The sequence below is a fragment of the Stegostoma tigrinum genome, unplaced genomic scaffold (assembly GCF_030684315.1).
Source record: "Stegostoma tigrinum isolate sSteTig4 unplaced genomic scaffold, sSteTig4.hap1 scaffold_235, whole genome shotgun sequence".
Taxonomy (NCBI): domain Eukaryota; kingdom Metazoa; phylum Chordata; class Chondrichthyes; order Orectolobiformes; family Stegostomatidae; genus Stegostoma; species Stegostoma tigrinum.
The window spans coordinates 233,787-248,552 of record NW_026728169.1 but is presented as its reverse complement, the minus strand read 5'-3'; the positions used below and the strand labels follow the sequence as shown (position 1 = coordinate 248,552).

The window sequence follows — 14,766 nt, the reverse complement described above, 5'->3', positions numbered from 1 at the left end:
GTTTTCAGTTTCGGGAATTGTAACTGCTCGGAATATATCGGGAGTGGTCTTAGTAAAGCCCAGTACAGGTGTAGTATAACAATCCAATGATTATAGAGATAGGTTTTGCATAAAACAGCACCATTCCATATACTTTCTTAATCAGTGGCTACATGCGCAGACTAAAATTATAGGATTCATGTGCCAGGACTCACAGATACATCAGCACCACCATGTTCTGCAATCGCTTTCATGTACTTTACTGTTATATTATCCTTCCATCATAGCACAGACTTCCCCATAACCATATTCAGCCTGGAGTCAGGTCACTAGTGGTGTGCCTCAAGGATCTGTTTTGGGACCACTGCTGTTTGTCATTTTGATAAATGACTTGGCCGCCAGCATAGGTGGATGGGTGAGTAAGATGACACTAAAGTCGGTGGAGTGGTGGACAGTGTGGAAGAATGTTGCAGGTTGCAGGGAGACTTGGATAAACTGCAGAATTTGGCTGAAACTTGGCAAATGGAGTTTAATACGGATAAATGCGAGGTGATTCATTTTCAGACGTTTCGTCACCATTCTAGGTAACATCATCAGTGATGATGTTACCTAGAATGGTGACGAAATGTCTGAAAACAAACCTTCCAGCTCAGCGAGCAAACTCACATCCAGAACCTCAACCTGAGCTACAAATCTTCTCAAAACTCTTGAGGTGATTCACTTTGGGAGGAATAATAGGAAGGCAGAAGACTGGGTCATTGGAAAACAAATATTGGTAGTGTGGATGTGCAGAGGGATCTTGGTGTCCATCTACATAGACCCCTGAAAGTTGCCACCCAGGTTGATAGTGCTGTCAAGGCGGCTTACGGTGTGTTAGGTTTTATTGGTAGAGGGATTGAGTTCCGGAGCTGTGATGTTGTCAAGTTCGTTTTCGGAGACCCTCATGGACTTACTGCAATAACAAGACACTGGCCTGTTTAGAAAAACACAAATCCTTTTATAACCAGCTAAGTGCAAGCTGTGGAGAATTACTGTACTCAACCCAGCACAGAGTGCACAGTCTCAAGTAATTCTCCCCGAGCAGCGGACAGTCCCCGCTTTTTATAGTTTACAAAAGACATGATACATAAAACGATTTCACAACTTACAGTGACATGATACATAAAACAATTACTACAACAGACAAAAACAGGATACCAAACAGTTATTCCATCAACAATATAAAAGACCAGGATATAGTATCGATTGCTAGTGAAGCAGCTGCTAATGGCAGGAGGCGATTTCGAATTGTTGGCCGGGACAGATTCTGATTTCAAGTTGCCAGTGTGTCTGACTAGAACAAAGTCAGTGCCCTGGTCCCTTTGTCAGCGATAGAAGTTACATGCTTCAGAGGTTTCACACCTTTACAAAACTTCCCCAGCTAACCCTATTGAAACAGTTTGATTCGGATTTTAATTCAGTCAGGAATCTTAAGACAGTGTCTGCAGACCGATGTGTGAGAAGAAAAGGAGTTACAAAAGCTTTACACTGAATTCCTAACTGGGCAGGAAGCTTCAGGGTAGTGCCTGCATATCAATGTGTAGGTGGATAAGAGTTTACTTCTATAAATTAAAGTCTCTGTGCAGGAATCAAATGCAGACAAAAGATTTTAATTTATAGAAGTATATAAATGAATGGGATGTTTTCACATTCACATGCCTCAGACAGTTTAACTGAAGGTCCATAACAGCGAAACATCAACAGTTACTTAGGGCTCTGAAACTATCTGTATAACAGTCATGTAAATATTACTCGCCCAGCTGTGAGCTGATAGTGGGGTAGAGAAGCTCTGAAGATAGTATGGAAGTGGCAGTCCTGTTGAAATTAGAGGACTCAGAACTTTGTCAGAAACTGAACAGCATCCTGTTTTGTTGTAAGAACTTACATATACATTTATTTTATATCAATGTTACATGCAACCCTTCTGACGTGAAAATGCCTTAATATGCTGTTTCTGAGTAGCTGTAAATGGAAGTGTCTCCGAGCTCGGCTGATAGACCTCTTCCGCGTGTATGTGGTACAAGTTTGAATAAACTCACCTTGTTTCAATCCAGTGAGGTCTGAAGACACAATGTTTTTTAAAAACCAGCTATCCATGGAAGAATAATATTCTCTGGTTCCTATTGAACTTAACTTTGTCATGATTCCTTAATACAATGCTCTGTCAAATGGAGCCTTAAGATAGTGGATAGTCACTCTCACATTTGGAATTCAGCTGTTTGGTCCATGTTTGCACCAAGAATGTAGGGAGGAGAGGAGATGAGTGGCCCTTGCTTAACTCAAACTGAGATCCATCACTATGATATTACAAAGCAAGTGCTGCTTGATGTCATTGTTGTCACCCTGTTTTGACTGCATTTACGTACTGACAGGCCAGACAACTGACTGAAGGCTTGTCCACACAGACCACATGTATGGTTTCTCTTCACTGTAAACGATGCTTGTTCCTTCCATGTTCAAAGCTCCTGAGAATTACGTGTCCCTGGCAGTTTTTGATCCCGTGTTTGAGTTGAGCTGCCTGTCAGTAAATGTTCCCTTTCAAATTTCCTGGAAAATAAATTTAATACAGTAAAAGTAGAATGAAAGCTGCCGGATTGTCACCTGGCTCACAAGAAACTGCGGGGTGTTGCAAGTCAGGAATGAAAATAAAAGTTGCTGGAAAAGCTCAGCAGGACTGACAACATCTGTGAATGAAAAAAAACAGAGTGAATGTTTCAGGTCTGGTGACCCTTTCTCAAGTTGAGAGTAAGGGTCACCAGACACGAAACAGAAATTCTGTTTTTTTTTCCTTCACGATGTTGTCAGTCTTGTTGAGCTATTCCACTTGGATCATTTGATATCTTTGAAAGGACAGAAGATGAAAAATACAGGACAAATCAGGCTGTGGGAACTGGCTGCAGAGCCAATCATTATTTGTGCAGAGCCAGAGTGGGAGGTTTGAGTGAGACCACAACAATGCTGTCGGTGTAACAATACAAACCGTACACCTATCTGACCATAACCTGTGTCACTCTGTAACTGGATACGTGTAAATGACCGAGGCTTGCTGAAAATGCATTCCTGTAAGCAAGTCGGAATTCATGGTCCTCCTTTCGATAATTAATTCCCCTTTTGCACTGGTGAGATTTGCATTTTGAGTACTTGTGTTCAGTTCTGGTCACCCAACTTAAAGAAGGTTATGAAACATTTCGGGGCAAATTCAGTGGACTAATACCTGGAATGAGTGGATTGCCTTAAAAGAAAATCTAGAGGAAAATCGAGACAGGCTCGCCTGTGTCCTCTGGAGGTGAGAAAAGAAAGAGGAGACTAAATTGGAACATGAAAGTTCCTGAGGGGACCTGACCAGATGCATGGTGAAAACGTGGTCCCTCTTCTGGAAGGATCTAGAACTGAGGGTCATTGTTTAAAGGTAAGGGTGAGTCCATTTGAAATAGTGAGGAACATTTCTTTTCTCTCAGAGGGCTGAGAACCTTTGTGACTCCCTTCGTCAAAAGGCAGTGGATGCAGATTCTTGCTGACCAAGACGATGAAAGATATTCTGAGATATGCAGGCACATAGAGCTGAGGTTGAAATTAGATCAGCAGTGATTTTATAGAGTCGCAGAGCAGGGTCGAGGGGCCGAGTGGCCTACACTTGTTCCTCATTCCTTTGTTTGAATAAACCGCAAGACAAAGAAACTCGAGTCTTGTCTGATTACTGTGGGTGAGGGGGTTCAGGGTTTGTATTCCCACTTCACTCACCCAGTGGATTAGTTCCTCTCTACACCCCAAACAGCTTCAATTAACATTGGAAAAAATTTAATCACATCAGCCGTCATCCTTCTAACTTACAGGGAAAACATCATTCCTAGTGGGATGATGCATTTTAAATCGGAGTAGAGAACACACAAATTAGGAATCAGAGTTGTCCATTCTGTCCCTCGAGCCTCAAGAAGGTCAAAGCTGATCTATTTACGCTTCGATTCCACATTCCCACTTGGCCTTAATAATTAAAAAAAAACACCCTGTGGGCATTGCTGGCTGAGTTTAGTTGTCATGGAGAAGGTGGCAGTGATCTGCCTGCATAAACCACAGTAGCCCATGAGTGGTAGGTGGACACAATGCTGTTAGGCAGAGAATTCAGGATTTTGAACCAGCAGTACTGAAGGTGTAGCAATACATTTCCAAGTCAGGATGGTGAGTGGCGTGGAGGGAATTCACGCCCAACACAGTCTACAGCACGGAAAAAGGCTCTTCTGGCTCTGTCTGCCCTTGACACTATCTTCCAAGGACTCTGTTATTCCATCTTTTATAGCTGACCCTAACATATTTTTCCAACCAACAATTTTATGCAAATTCCCTGTTTTCTTTCTGACTACCTTCTTACATACTGGGGTTACATTAGCAATCCTCCAATCCATAAAAAACTGACGGTGTATAGAATTTGGAGGATAACCACTTGTGCATCTATTATTTCTACAGCCACTTCCTAAGGTACTTTGAGATGAAGGTTATCAGTCTCTGGAGATTTATCTGCCTGTTATCCCATTAGTTTTTCCAATATCATTTTCCTACTAATACTGATTCCACCTTCCTATTAGACCCTGAGATCCCCTTAATTTTGGGACATTATTTGTATCCTCCTTCTTGAAAACCTCAGTTATATTTAATTGGTCTGCCATCACTTTGCACCCCATTATAAATTCATTGTTTCTGCTTGTAAGGAGAGCCCATATTCTTCGTGACCAGTCTTTCACTACCAATCTTCAACGAAGAGTTTAATGATGATCATGAAACCGTTGTCAATCGTCAGGAAAAAAAAATCATCTGGCTCACGGCTATCCTTCAGGGAAAGCACGGCCCGTTTCTATCTCCTTCCCAAAATCCACAAACCTGCCTGTCCTGGTCGACCCATCGTCTCAGCCTGCTCCTGCCTCACCGAACTCATCTCCACCTATCTGGACTCCATTTTCTCCCCTTTGGTCCAGGAACTCCCCACCTACGTCCGTGAAACCACCAACGCCCTCCACCTCCTCCAGGAATTCCAATTCCCTGACCCCCAACAGCTCATATTCACCACGGACGTCCAGTCCCTTTCCACCTGCATTCCGCATGCAGATGGCCTCAAGGCCCTCCGCTTCTTCCTGTCCCGCAGGCCCGACCAGTCCCCCTCCACCAACACTCTCACCTGCCTAGCTGAACTCGTCCTCACCCTCAACAACTTCTCTTTTGACTCCTCCCACTTCCTACAGACTAAGGGGGTGGCCATGGGCACCCGCATGGTCCACAGCTATGCCTGCCTCTTTGTAGGTTACGTGGAACAGTCGCTCTTCCACACCGACACAGGCCCCAAACCCCACCTCTTCCTCCGGTACATTGATGACTGTATCAGCGCCGCGTCTTGCTCCCCAGAGGGCTCGAACAGTTCATCCACTTCACCAACACCTTCCACCCTAACCTTCAGTTCACCTGGGCCATCTCCAGCACATCCCTCACCTTCCTGGACCTCTCAGTCGCCATCTCAGGCAACCAGCTTGTAACTGATGTCCATTTCAAGCACACTGACCCCCACAGCTACCTAGAATACACCACCCCCCCACCCACCCTCCTGCAAAAAATTCCAACCCCTATTCCCAATTCCTCCGCCTCCGTCGCATCTGCTCCCACGATAAGACATTCCACTCCCGCACATCCCATGATCACTCTCCAGCTTTGTGAAGAATTCTATCCTATTGTGGTCACTCATCCATCCTTAAGGGCCCATACTCAACTGAATTGTCAATTATTCCATCCTCATCATACAATACCCATCTGATTCTTCAACATGTTGATTCATAAAATTGTACCATATAGACAATAAGGATCCCTCCTGCACTGTACTGCTACAGTGTGATTTGGGCAATTGATAAGTAGGTTGCAGTCACCTGTAATTAAAGCCATAACTTTATGCCTTGTATCTCTCAATTCCACCCTAATGCCTTCCCCAATATTACTGCAGCTTGGGGTCCATATGCAGCACTAAGGTCATTTTCTGCCCATTGGTGTTTCTCAGCTGAACCCAAACAGACTCTACTTCAATACACCCTATATCCTGGCTCACATCAGTTTCCTGTTTTAATCAGCAGCTCCTGACAAATCCTTTTCCTTCTTTCCTGCCCAATCCATCTTCCTCAGACAACCCACTGATTCCAGGTTTCAATCTTGTAAACCTCCTCTGAGCCACTTTGAATAAACGAACGGAAGACCAAAACCTGCAGACAGTATTCGAGATTTGGTTTGACACCTTCCTTGTACAAATGAAGCAGAACATCTTTTCATTGATGATTATTTGTTGTCATAACAAGGGAGATGGCCTCGTGGTTTTCTGGATTTCAGAGAGATCTTAATCAATTGGGGCAATGGGCTGAGGAATGGCAGATTGAATTTTATTTGGATAAATGTTTGTTTTACCACAACGCAATACTTCACAAGGGCAGGACTTGCACAATTAACGGTTGGGCTCTGGGTAGTGTTGCAAATCAGAAAAAAAAAACCTCGGGTTTCAGGTACATCTTTCTTTGAAATTTGCATCACAGGTAGACAGGGTGGTGAGGAAGGCATTTAGTACACTTGTCTTCATTGCTCAGTCCTTTGAGTACAGGAGTTGGGAAGTGATGTTGGCGAGTCCTCTTCTGGAGGACTGCGTGCTGCTCTGGTTATCCTGTTGTGGGAAGAATATTGTTAAACTGGATTGGGTTTGGAAAAACACTTACCAGGATATTGCCAGGAATGAAGGCGTTGAGTTATAAACATACGCTAGATTGGCGGGAACTTCTTTCACGGGAAGGTAAGAGGTTGAGGGATGACCTTATGTAGGTTTAAAAAAAATAATGAGAGACACAGATAAAGAATAGCAAAGGTCGTTTCCCTCAGGTTGGGGATTTCAAAACCAGGGGCATATTTTTAAAATGACAGGAGAAAGATTTTAAAAAAGACATGACGGGCATTTTTTTGTTTTATATAGAGTGCTCAGTGTGTGGAACGAACTGCCAGAGGAAGTGATGGATGTGGGTAGTAACGATGTTTGAAAAACATTCAGATAAGGACATGAATTTGAATGGTTTGGAGCGAATATGGGCCAATCGCAGGGATTTTTTTTAAAAATAAGGAAAACATTGCTGCTATCACTAGAAGAGATGTTTCTGAAAAATCATCCCATGAAAACATATGTTGAAATTAGAAATAAGAAATAAGAAAGGAACAATCATCTAATTGGATTGTACCATAGGTGTCCGAATAGTCAGAGGGAAACTGAGGAACAAATATGCAGAGGGATCTCAGATATGTGTAAGAATAACAAGGTTATAATAGTTGGTGATTTTCAGTTTCCAAACATTTACTGGGACTGCCATTGTGTTAAAGGTTTAGATGGGGAGTATTTTCTGAAATGCGATCAAGAAATTTTTCTTTATCAATAAATCGATGTTCCTATGGGAAAAAAAATAAGGCATAGCAAGTGACTGAAGTGACAGTACAGGGAAACTTTGAGTCTTGTGACAGAATTACTATCAGTTTTAAAACAATTTTGGAACAGGATATGCCTTCCAGAAAAAGTAAAAGCTTTAATTGGAGTAAGGCAAATTTTAATGCTATAAGAAAAGAACTTTCAACACTTCTGAAGAAGGATTAACAGACCCGCAACATTAACTCTGATTTGTCCGTCACAGATGCTGCCAGACCTGCTAAGCTTTTCCAGCAGCTTCTGTTTTTATAACTTTCAAAAGTTGACATGAGTAGACGGCAGGTATAAGGATGTCTGATAAGTGCGGGGAGGGCTTTCAAAAAGGTGACAATTCAGAGTCATTATGTCTCTGAAAGAGTGAAAGGTAAGGTTGGTTGGATTAGAGAACAATGGTGAAAAAAGATACTCGGGTTTTAGTCAAGAATAAAAAAATATATGAATTAGTAGATATATAAAAAAAACTTGGCTCAAATGAATCTCTTGAAAGTGTAAACAGTGTTAGGGGCATTCTTAAACAGGAGATCAGGATGGCAAAAAGGAAACATGAAACTGCCTTGGTTGATAAGCTTAAGAATAATTCAAAGAGTTTCTACAAGTGCATTAAAAGCAAGTGAGCACCGAAAGAGCAAGCAGGGCTCCATAAAGATGAAAGAGATTAACTCTGTGTTGAGCATCAGGAGAGGAGAGAGATTTGAAAGGAATATATTTCATCAGTTTTCACTGTTGAGAAAGAAATTGACGGGGGACAAGTCAGGGGTGGAAATATTTTGGTTTGAAAACTGTTCATGGAGATGGGGGAGATTTTCAATGAATATTTCTCCTCAGTATTTACTAAGCAGAGAATCATGGATGCTAAGGAAACAAGGGAAGCAAGTGGGTATGTTTTGGACCATCGAGGTGGCGTTTGCAGCCTTAAAGCACATTAAGGTTGATTATTCCACTGGATCTGATGAAGTCCATCTTTAGACACTGTGGGAGGCTGGGAAAGAAATTGCAGAGACCCTTGCAGAGATTTTTCCCTTCATCTTTTCTCACGACTTAAATTCCAGAAGACTGGAGGGTGGCTAATGTTGTCCCATTGGTTAAGAAAGGTAGCAAAGACCAGCCAGGGAACTACAGGCCAGTGAACCAGTGGTAGACAAGGTATTGGAGATGATATTCAGGGAGTCAATCAACCAAAGCTGGGATATTCAAGATCTGATGAGGGATAGTCAGCATGGATTTATGCACAGGAATCATGTCTGACAAATCTATTCAAGTTTTTTGAGGAGTTAAGCAAGAGGACTGATGAGGTTAGGGCAGCGAATGCTGTCTATATGGACTTTAGTAAGGCCTTCAACAAGGTACGTTATGGCAGCCTAGTCATGAAGGTTCGGTTGTGTGGGATCCAGGGAGAGCTAGCTCATGGGATTCGAAATTGGGTCGATGGTAGAAAGCATAGCATGATGGCTGAATGTTGGTTCTCGGACTGGAGGCCTGTGGCTAATGGTGTGCCACGGGGGTCGATGCTGGGATCTTTGCTATTTGTCCCTTACATAAATGATCTGGATATGAATGTATATGCCATGATTAGTAATTTTGTATCACCTGCAAATTTAAGAGGTATCGCTGAGGTATCAAAAATTACAGGGGGATTGTGATCAGATGTGGAAGTGGGCTGAGGATTGCCAAATGAAATTCAACGCAGCTAAGTGTGAGGTGTTGGCCTTTGGAAAGTTCAGCCAAGGTAGGAGTTATACAGTAAATGGTGAAGTTCTGAGGAATATTGTGAAACAGAGAGACCGAGAAACACAAGTGCACAGTTGGTTCAAAGCAGCATCACAGGTAGACAGGGTGGTTCAGAAAGCATTTAGCATGCTGGCCTTCTTCAGTCGATGCATTGCATATAAGAGTTTGGATGTTGTGTTAAAGATGTGCAGGTCATTGGTGAGGCCACACTTGCAGTGTGGTGTACAGTTTTGGTCACCCTGTTACAGGAAAGGCAAAGTTAAACTGGAAAATGTGCAAAGAGGAGTTACAAGGATGTTGCTAGGAATAGTAGGTGAGTTCTGAGGAGAGGTTGGCCAGGATTGGACTTTATTCCTTGCAATGGAGGAGAATGAGGGCTGAACTTATTGAGGTGAATAAAATCATGAATGGCATAGATAGAATGAATGCACGTAGTCTTTTTCCCAGGGATGGGGAATGGAAAACTAGAGTGTACAGATTTAAGGTGGACGTGAGGGGCAACTTCTTCACACAGACAGTGGTGCATATTTGGAATGGGCTGCCAGAGGAAGTCGTTGAGACAGGTACAATAGCAACGTTTAAAACACATTTTGGCAGGTACATGGATGGAAGTGTTTAGAGGGGGATATGGACCAAATGCAGGCAGTTAGAAATTGCTGAGTGGGCACCATAGTTAGCACAGACCAGTTTGGGCCGAAGGGCCTGTTTCCATGCTGTATTACACTCTGACTTTAAACCTCCAGGTCCTGCTCTAGTGCATCAAACCATGTTGTGGGAAGTTAAAGAGAAAACATGGGGCCACGTTGCAGAAATATTTGTATCATCTATAATTACGAGTGAGGTGCCAGATGACTGGAGAGTGGCTAAAATTGTGCCTTTGTTTAAGGAATATCAGGAGAAGCCTGGGAGCTGTAGACCTGAGTCTGACTTCGGTTTTGGGCATGTAGTTGAAGGTAATTGTCAAATGTAGGATTTATGCATTTGGAGAGTCAAGGAATGATTAGTTGATTGAGTTTTTTGGAGAAGTAGCAAAGAAAATTATTGATGGCAGAACGGTGGACGTAGTTTATTTTGACAAGAGTAAAGTTTTTGACAAGGTTCAACAAGGTGGACTAATCAGTAAAGTTAGATCGTATGGGATTCGGGGGAGCTTGTCAACTGGATACAAATATGGCTTAGTGACAGGGCACAGGGACTGGTGGTAGAGGGTTGTTTGTCAGACCGGAGGCCTGTTACCAGAAGTGTTCCACAGGGGTCAGTGTTCACTCCAATTTTGTTTGACTTTATATAAAAAAAAGCGATTTAGATGAGAATAGTGGAGACATGGTCAGTAAGTTTGCAGATGACACCAAAATAGGCAGGATAGTGGACAGCGAAGTAGGCTGTCCAAGTTTACAAAGAGATCTTGATTTATAGGGTTAAGAGGCTGAGGAATGGGAGGTTGTGTTTAATTTGGATAAAGGCAAGGTATTTCATTTTGGTAAAACAAACAAGATCAGGACTTGTACAATTAAACGTAGGGCCTTGGGGTTAGTGTTGTCGAACAGAGAGACCTCAGGGTTCAGGCCCTTAATTCTGTGAGGTTGGCATCACATGTAGAAAGGGTGGTGAAGTCGGTGTTTAGCCTGCTTGCCTTCACTGCTCAGACCTTTTGAGTATAGGAGTTGGGACGTTATGTTGAACTTGTGCAGAACATCAGTGAGGCCTCTTCTGGAGTAGTGTGTCCACTTCAGATCTCCTGTTCTTCGAAGGATATCATCAACCCGGGGAGGATTCAGCAAAGATTTAGCAGGAAGTTGCCAGGAATGGAGGTTGAGAATCATAACGAGAGGTTTGATTGGTTGAGGCATTTTTCCACTGCAGTCTAAGAATGGAGGGGTGATTTATATGTTTATAAAATCATGAAGAGTACACCTAAGGTGACTGGAAGATCCCTTTTCATTTGCGAGGGGAATTTCAAGACTGGGGGGCTGCAGAAAGCAAACTGAAACGTTCCCTGTTCATGTCAGAATCTGGGCAGTTCTTATTGCCAGACTATTTGACGAAGGGCCAAAGAGGTGGAGGTTAGGTGATGCTTCTCGTGGCTGGATTAGCTTTCTACTCTGGGTGGCTTCATGCTGCACTTACAGTCTACAGGTTACCAGTACTGGAGGGTATGAGTTATGAGGAGAGACTGGGACTTCACTGGAAAATAGGAGGTTGAGCAGTGGCTTTCGAGAGGTTTATAAAATCGTGAGGGGTATAATGTGAACAGCAAGGGTCTTCTCCATTGGATCGGGGAGTCCAAAACTAGAAGGTATTTTTTAAACAGGAGAGGAGAAAGATTTGAAGGGAAACCAGGGGAAGCTGTTTCAAACAGAAGGTTGTTTCTATGTGGAATGAACTGCCAAAGGAAGTGGTAGATGCAGGTACACTTCCAATATTTAAAAGACATTTGGACAGGTACATGAATAGGAAAGGTTTAGAGGGATATGGACCCAACTCAAGCAAGTGGGACTCGTTCAGTTTGGGAAGCCTGGTCGGCATGGACAAGTTGTAATGAAGGAGGCTAGAGAACTCAAATAATTTTTGATATTTTGAAAATAGTTCACATTACAGGAGACGAAGTGCTAAATGTCTCAGAAAATATAAAGGTTGACAAATCTCCAGTACCTGATCTAGTGTATCTGAGGATGTTGTGGGAAGTAAGGGAGGAAATTGCAGAAATATTCGTATCATCTATAAATATGGGTGGGTGTGAGATGACTGGAGAGAGGCTGATATTATCTCTTTGTTTTAGAAGGGATGTGGGAGAAGCCTGAGAACTATGAACCTTAGAATAACACTGGAAAACAGTGACAGAATTAGAGTCAGTATGGATTTACGAAAGGGAAATCATGTTGGACAAAACTGCCGGAATGTTTCAAGAATGCAACATTTAGAGTTGAAAAGGCAGTGGATGTGGCTTATGTCGGCTTTGCGAAGGAATTCAAAGGTCCCACAGAAGAGATTAGCACGTACATTTAAAGCATGAGAGATTGGGTATTCACAGGGATACAGAACTGTTTGGCACAAGGTAACAGTCACTTCTTGTATGCCGACCAGTGACCAGTGTGGTACTGTGGTCCATGGTGGATCCCAGGTATTTATACAATCAATTAGTCATTTAAATGAGAAATGTGTCTCAGTTCGAGATTATCAAGTTGGATTACAAAACTAGGAAAACACAAGTCACTGACAGGAAGCATGCAGGTGGAGCAGGGGGTGAAGAAGGCAAATGGTATTTTGACCTGCAGAGTGACAGCATTTGAGTACAGGAGCAGGGATGTCTTGCTGAAATTGTACAGGATCTTAGTGAGACCACACCTGGAATGGTATGTGTAAATTTCTAAATTTTATCTGAGGAAGGAACTTCTGGCTCTGGAGGCTGTTCACAGCAGTTGATTAGACAGATTCCTGGGATGGCAAGACTTCCATATAAGAATAGGATGGATTGGTTAGGATGAAATTCACTGGAGTTTAGAAGAATGAGGAAAGATTTCACAGAAACCAATAAAATTCTAGGTAAATACAGGAAGGATGTTGTCAATGACCAGGGAGTCAGAGATTAGGGGCATGGGCTAGGCTGTAAAGGATTGAAATGAGGAAATCAAAAAAAAAATACAGAGACTGGTGACCCTGTGAAATTTGCTGCCACAGAAAGCAGTTAAGGCCGAACACTGGATGCTTCCAAGAAGAAGATAATATGTATAGTTGTCGGGGCTTAAGGAATCAAAGGGTCTGGCTCTCAAGCGGGAAGAGGCTGAGTAGAATGATCAGTCATGATCAAAGTGACTAGCGGAGAAGGATCGAAAGCTACAATGGCCTGCACCTGTTCCTATTTTCTATGTTTCCATTCTGTTGAAGGGTGGAACATAAGAACAAAATGACGATAATTGATACAAAAAAACAGCACAACCTTATCACCACTGGATGAAAATCCTGTAACTCCTTACCAAATTGCAACATGGGAGCTACTTCACTACGCAGATTGCAGCAGTTCAAGAACGTGCAGAGTGATTTTGGAAGCTTCTGCAGTGGCTGCTCTGTCTCTCATTTTCATCCAGTTTTCAAGTTGTTGAATGTTCTGAGAAAAGTAAGAGAGTATGTCAGAAATATCTTTGGAAGTTTGCTGATACTGGGGGAAGCAAGGGGTGGGATAGGGGCTGCAGGTACAAAGGGGGCAAATTTGGGGAAGGGAACAATGAGATAAACAACTGGCTGGATTTTGTGGTGGGGTGATGGGTGAAGAATAACCCCAATATCCAAACCACAGGGCCCCACCCTGCTCAGCTCTCTCCCTCCACTCTGTGGTCTTTCTCTGAGCCTCGGTCAGACCAGCAGCCAGCTGCTGTGACAGAGGCTCAGTGTCAAAGATGCGCATTTGGCCCAGTTTTAAAGTCATTCTGTTTGACCACATTCCCTCCCAAACTTGCTGGCACCAGTTCTCAGATGCTAATCTTATTGATGGCCAAAAGAGTCTACACAGTTTTTGAATAATAAACAACCTCCAATTAACTTCCAGGCCTGGCCTCAGAAACCAATAATTGATTTTGTATTGTATTTTTAGCACAACTACTGCTCACAGTCCAGACGTCACCGTTCAACTCTCAGATTCAAACCAAAATGATTTTTAAAAAACTCAGCGCGGGTGCTAACACAGGACACAGTGGAAAGACCTCTAACCAATGAGTACACATTTGAGTTCTGCTCTAAAGAGAACACCTCTCATTGCTGTAATCACATTCTGAAGTGGCTTGACAGGGTAAAAGCTGACAGGACGTTCCCTCTCACAGGACAGTCTCGGCCTGTTTCAGGGAAGAAGCCTGAGGCTCTCTGCAACCTACACGCAGCACCAGAAGACCCCTGTTTGGGACCTGAGACCTAAACTGAGCAACCCTGCAGCCCTCTTGCTGGAATACAGCACCGAAGCTGCCCTCCCCTTTAACCTGTCCTCACCGCTTGTGGCTCTCAGGGAGGACCATTGCATTCGGGATATCTCTCCCAGTGCGCATGCTCACAGTCATAATGAGCTGTGCGCATGCTCCATAGCTGAAGATGCCGGTTGACATCTAACGACCAATAGCAAGCAAGAGGCGGGACAGAAAAGGCACCGGAAATGCTTCTCCTCCAACCAATCAGAGGACAAGGGCGGGGCCCATTTCTCAGCGAGAATCCCCGGACCCGAAACGTCAGCTGTATTTACTCCGTCACAGAAGCTGCGAGACCCGCTGGGCTTTGTTTTTGGTCACGTCATTCGTGCGGCGGGTGGGCGGGGTTATTCTTCCACCAATCAGGGGGAGACAATGGGAGCTGCGGATGCTGGAGAGTGTGAGATAACAAGCTGTGGAGCTGGATGGACACAGCAGGACAAGCAGCATCTCAGGGGCACAAAAGCTGGTGTTTCGGGCCTCGACCCTTCTTCATAAAAGGGGGATGGGGCGAGCAATGGGAGGGGGAGTGTTTAGTGCGAACCGAACATGGGTGATCTGCAAAGTTGTGACCAAGACTCCGCTTGGTTT

At 43.5% G+C, this 14,766-nt stretch overlaps 1 long non-coding RNA gene across 1 annotated transcript; it reads right to left on the bottom strand.

Annotated features, from left to right (window-relative positions):
• Nucleotides 1-955: 955 nt before the first annotated feature.
• LOC132207974 (uncharacterized) lies at nt 956-14,313 on the bottom strand. Its single transcript, XR_009444057.1, has 3 exons — nt 14,204-14,313; nt 13,201-13,331; nt 956-2,565 (listed from the first exon to the last, which is right to left on the bottom strand). It is a non-coding gene; the product is annotated as an uncharacterized LOC132207974 (long non-coding RNA).
• Nucleotides 14,314-14,766: the final 453 nt, after the last annotated feature.